This window comes from Callorhinchus milii, unplaced genomic scaffold, assembly GCF_018977255.1.
Source record: "Callorhinchus milii isolate IMCB2004 unplaced genomic scaffold, IMCB_Cmil_1.0 Scaffold3, whole genome shotgun sequence".
NCBI classification, from domain to species: Eukaryota; Metazoa; Chordata; class Chondrichthyes; order Chimaeriformes; family Callorhinchidae; genus Callorhinchus; species Callorhinchus milii.
Genome location: NW_024704744.1, coordinates 74,908,652 through 74,914,651, shown reverse-complemented (window position 1 = coordinate 74,914,651; position 6,000 = coordinate 74,908,652). Strand labels below are relative to the sequence as shown.

General features: G+C 45.0%; 1 protein-coding gene across 1 annotated transcript in view; it reads left to right on the top strand.

Annotated features, from left to right (window-relative positions):
• Positions 1-162: 162 nt before the first annotated feature.
• sertad2b (SERTA domain containing 2b) overlaps positions 163-6,000 on the top strand; it is a 63,719-nt gene continuing 57,881 nt past the window's right edge. Inside the window, 2 exon segments of the mRNA XM_042333545.1 lie at positions 163-167; positions 792-853. The gene's annotated coding sequence lies outside the window, so the exon portion shown is untranslated.

Here is a 6,000-nt window from a genome sequence, read left to right as displayed (position 1 = left end):
TCAATCACATGAGAGGTCTCAGTGTGTGTGTGTGAGTGAGAGAGAGGGAGTGTGTGAGTGAGTGAATGAGAGGGAGGGAGGAGGGAGGGAGGGAGGCTCTCTGCCTCCTGAATGGCTGTTGTCTCCACTTATTTCATTGTAACAAGATGAAGAAGTTGGGAACTCAAGTGAGCGAGTTCTAGGAGATGGGACAGCGCCGCAGTTGCAGCTGTGCCTTCTGTGCAAAGATATAAATAATTCCCCAATCTCTCTCTTCCACCCCCTCCATCCCACCCCCCTCCCTCCACCCCCCATCCACCCCCTCCCTCCACCCCCATCCACCCCCTCCATCCCCCCTCCCTCCACCCTCCATCCCCCCCCTCCCTCCACCCTCCCTCCACCCCCATCCACCCCCTTCATCCCCCCTCCCTCCACCCCCTCCATCCCCCCCCCCTCCACCCCCATCCACCCCCTCCCTCCACCCCCATTCACCCCCTCCATCCCCCCTCCTTCCACCCCCCATTCACCCCCTCCCTCCACCCCCCATTCACCCCCTCCCTCCCTCCACCCCCCATCCACCCCCTCCCTCCACCCCCTCCAACCCCTCCTCCACCCCCTTCTCAAACAAAATCTTATTTTATTTTTGAAAAAGCAAATCGGATTCTACCTTTTATTTTAAATCTCTCCTCTCCCCCCTCTCTCTCTCTCTCTCTCCCCTTCTCCCTCCTCTCTCCCCCCCTCTCTCTCTCTCTCTCTCTCCCCCCTCTCTCTCTCTCTCTCTCTCTATCCCTCCCCTCCCTCCCCTCCTCCAGCTTCTGTCCCTGTCTCTTACCCTCTCGTCCACTGGCCGGAGCAGAGTTGACTGCGTTAAAGGGTAAGTGCTGACAATGTGTGTGTGTGTGTGTAATGTTGTCTGTGGGGCCTCACAGACTGTGGGCAAAGACAGCTGCAGCTGTGGAGAGAGAAAGGGAAACTGGACAAGCTGTGTGTGTGTGTGTGTGTTTGTTGATGTACAGTATATAATATGAAATATGTCTGTGTATATGCACACAGAATAATAATCCTTGCATTTGATACAGTGCATTATCACGACGTCGAGACCTCTCAAAGCTCTTGCTTCACTGTAAAGTGGATTGACTTGTGTTTGGTGGGTGAAATGTGAAATGCGAAAAATTGTGCGTGTATCATTTTTAAGGCTACCTGCCATTATTAATCCAATGCTTCACTGACATTGGCCAGGAATAGGAGGTAACTTTGGAAATGCGTTATGCAGTTAGTGGGATATTTTTTAGTTGGGGGAAAAAATAATGCAGCTGAACCCTCGCTGCCTGTCCGCCTGGCGCTCATCCCACCGGGAGAGGAGAGGGAGCGAGGCAAGGGTTACAGCACGCCCGAGACTGGGAGGAGGGTCCGAGCTACAGACGAGGCAGACAGACAGACACAGGCTGCTCTTGGCTCCACGTCTTCGCTGCACTTGTCCCGCTTCACACCAGACCGCTGAATTTTATCCTTTTTTTTCCCGGGAAGCAAAACTTAGTGCCTGGAAATCAATCCCATCAATGCATGTGTGCTGTGTTGATTGCCCTTTGCTTCAGTGTGAAATTGTAAAAGAAGGTTGCATGTGCTTTGTTTTTGGAAGGAAACAGATTAATCTTGACTGTCTTAGGATCATTTGGAAAAGGTGCTATTTGGGCTAATTTTTAAAGGAGATATAACTTCAGTGATTTTGTGTGTGTGTGTGTGTATATGTGTGTATGTGTATATTGAATGGGCCATAAATCATGAGATGTACATGTGCCCTTGCGCGTCCGCTGAGAGTTCGCTAAGATTTCCACAGGATTGGAAGAAAAGCATGATTTTCTTTTTGTAATGATGGTGGTGATGATTACCGTGAATGTAACATGTTTGTTTGGGATTTAAACACACGCTGCTTTAAAGGCAGGCGGCCAGAGCCAGCCCTGCTGATGGGGGACTGTGTACAACCATCAGACAGCGTATTTCTTGCATCTTAGCTGAAGATGGATTAATGCAGACTCGCTTGCAATTTAATAGCTATAACCCTGATGCATTGACTTGGTGCTGCCTGAGAAGAATAGTAAGCCTGGCTCACTGATAGCATCCTCGCCTTTGAGTCAGAAGGTTATGGGTTCAAGCTTCACATTGGAATCACACAATCTAGGCTGATGCTCCAATTTAGTGATGGGAGTACTGCATCGTCGGAGATGCTGTCCTTTGGATGAGATGTTAAGCCGAGGTCCCATCTGCCTGTTCAGGTGGATGTTAAAGAACTCATGGCACTATTGGAAAATAGAAGGGAGCTTATCTCTCCTGGTATCCTGGCCAGCAATCCTCCCGAATAATAATTGGCCACTCACCCACTCCATGGCTGTTTGTGGGACACTGCTGTGTGCAATTGTGCTGCCACTTTGTCCACAAATACACAGTCACTCCATTTCACTGTAAATCCTGTGAAGCACTTTTAGATGTCCTCCCGAAGTGAAAGGCCCTATATGAAATGCAAGGATTATTATTATTATTATTATAATGTTCAGTGCTTACACAATACCCCTCAATACCTCAGCTCGTTACATTGCTTACAAAACCAGGTCAGAGCAAACTAATGCCTTTGTATTGTCATAGTTCACCTTCTGTATGAATATCTGATCATATTATTATGAAACACAGGAGTTCTGGGTATATATTAGTATTTAGTGCCTGCATGGTTAGTACATATTCTGCCCAAGATAAACATCCAACTTATTTGGAAAGCCACATTTGGTAGCCGAATAAGACTAAGTGAGACAGAACTATTTTTCTTTTTTTAAAAAAAATCTGACTAGCTGAGAGCAAATGTCTAGCCAGCACTGTGTAGGTATGATGGTTCAGTCTGACACCAATGTTAAACTCTTCCAAATAAATCTATTAAGCTACTGCATGAGGTGTGTATTGTCACTGCCATAATAATAATAATCCTTGCATTTGATATAGCGCCTTATCACGTCGTTGAGATGTCTCAAAGTGCTTCACAGGATGAACTGTAAAATGGATTGAATGCGTATTTTGTGGGTAAAACGTGGCAACCAGTTGCACACTGCCGTGTCCCTCAAACAGCCATGGAGTGAGTGACCAATTTTATTTGGGGGATTGTTGGCCAGTACACCGGGAGAGAGAAACTCCCTTCTCTTTTCGAATAGTGCCTGGGCACAGTGCCACCTGAACAGGCAGTCGGGACCTCGGATTAATGTCTCATCTGAAGGACGGATAATTTTGATCAACACCATCTTCAGACTGGAATCATCCCACGCTCCCTCTGTTCAGATCCTCACATTGGTAACCCTCTGAGATGTTTTTCCTGGAGCCAAGGACCTGTCAGAGATCCAGGTTATAATTTGACTGGGGAAGGGAGCACTTTCTTTCTAAAGTGCTCGTCCAATAAGTATCGTAAAGTCATGTTTTGTGTGTGGTGGGTGGGAAGAAATGCCACTTTTTTTTTAAGAGACCTTGGTGACAGTTACAAAAGAGTGTGTGGAGTTCAGTAGCATGGTGGCTAGCACTCTCTCCTCGCAAGCGCGAGGACCCAGGTTCAATTCCCAGGCACGGAGAAACCTGAGGCAAGGTTTTAACTCCACACTCCTGTTTACCCAGCAGTCAGTAGGAACCTGGTTGTTAGTTGATTGGTGGATCATTTTCCATGGGTAATAACCTCTTCAAAATAACTAATAATTTGGTCATTCATTCCACGACTGTTTGTGGGACACCGCTGTGTGCAATTGGGCTAACCCTTTTCGCCCACAAAATACAGAGTCCATCCATTTTAAAATATATTCTGTGGAATGCTTTGAGATGTCTCACTGACGTGATAAGGCGCTATATCAAATGCAAGAATTATTATTTATTATTATTGAGCATTCCTCAAGTCAGAAGCACAGCTATAGAACAGGGTGTTTGAACGGCTGTGATACTGTACATTTTGTATTTCAGATGTTTACAAACTGTTTGACTTTGTTGTTGCATTTCTCAGCTGAACCAGTGCCATGTGGAAGAACCTTTTACCCTTCTCCTTATCTATGTTGGTACCTGTGGCGCAGTAACTTGATCGTCAAATTGATTGCTTCTGTACCGGGTTTGTGGCTCCTCGGCAGCACTTGGAAGGGCAGTCTAGTCACTGACGGCAGGGAATCTTCCCACTCAGCTCCCATTAACCCTGCAAGCCAAAGCCCTATTGGGTAGGGTGGTCCTAGCTGGACAAGCAGCGGGATAGCTATCAGACGGTGCTATCAATTGCAAGCTATACGGTGTTAGCTGGTTGGACTCCAGCAGTTACCTCTCCATACACCCTGGGATCTCCAACCCTTGGCTCTTGCCAACCTGTGCCTAATCTTTCTGTAATTAGGTAAACGGGATGTGACCCTCCAGGGAGAGAGTGTGCATTCCATTCCAACAACATATCTCTGGGATTTCCACGTGTAGGTGGGATGCATGAAATTCTCAGTTTGGTTTGGATACTCTTTAAACACGGTGACGGGTTTTCTGCATGTGTCAAGACACATTTTTTGGTCCAAAAAAAAGTTGGATCAATCCTGGAACGTGCAGTGACTGCGGTGTTGATTTGTTCCTTTTGGTGTGGAATCTCGGCACAAGTCAAGGAGGGTGTGTTGGTTTGCCAAGGTGCCTATCCTTGGCGAAAGGAAAAGGGACCTGGAGTGAAATGCACCCACTTACTGGGGCTGGGGAGGGATGGGTGGGGGGTCGAAATTGATGTGCAGAAATAACGGCAAAGCACCAGTTTCTGTTTGGGATTTGTAATTCGTTTTGATCTTTGCTATTTTGGTTCATGATATCATTGGAATCCCAGGGGATTAGTGCCTTATAATCATGCTCTGGTGTTTGTTATTCTTTACTCCCCCCTCCCCAGAAAGGCTATATTCTTCTCTTTCCCCACACTCCCATGGGAAAGAGACACAAGGTTGAGAATTGCTTAGATGAATATTACACTTTATCGTTTTAAGCTCTCTAGTAGGATTCGGGTAGGTAACATTTTACTGTGACAGCAAGGCAGACAGTGGACTGCAGACATTTGCTGCATAATAAATAATAATAATTCTTGTACTTGGTACAGCGTCTTTCACATCTTCTAGACATCTCAAAGCGCTTCACAGGATACACTGTGAAGTGCAGTGACTGTATTTTACAGGCGAATGATGTGACTATTGATGTGCAACACTCTTGTATTTTACTGTGAAAAAAAATTAAAATGTTGAATAATTTTCTTTAAATCTATATTGCTTTTGAACTGCAATCTCGATGGGCCAGTTCAGAGGATATTGCTCCTTTTAGAATAATGGCGTATGAAATATTTGTGCTTGACCGTGAATGTTCAACCACAGATTACTGGGTGTTCACATTCACTCAACAGATATAAGGATTAGTTGGAACATAGCCTCAATTGTCAAGTTTGTGTATAAAGTTCCTGGACAGGGTGAAAACTTAGACATGTTTCCTTACTCCACACACCTCTGTTTACCTAGCAGTAAGTAGGAACCCTGTTGTTAGTCGATCGGTGGATCTCTTTCCGGGGATAATAATCCTTCCAGATAATAATAACTTGGTCACCCAATCCATGACTTTTCGTGGGACATGGCTGAGCGCTATTGGTGGCCGTGTTTTGTGCATAAAATACACAGTTAATCCACTTTACAATATTTCTTTGAAGAGCTTTGAGACGTTTCAATGACATGATAAGTAGCTATATCAAATGCAAGACTTATCATTATTATAAAGTTAATTTACACATACATTCTGAATTATTATCTTTCATTATCACTTTTTTTTCTTGCAAGCTTCCTTTTTTCTGCAATCCACGAAAGGAAATCTGAACTCGACATTTAATGAACAAATGTCCTGCTTTTGGTTCTGGATGTTTTTCTGTATGATCTGGAGATTTGTATTTTGATCAGTAAATGGTAATCCACTGCAACAAAAGAATGACCTATTTCGGTGAAATCCTGGTTTTATTTTCAG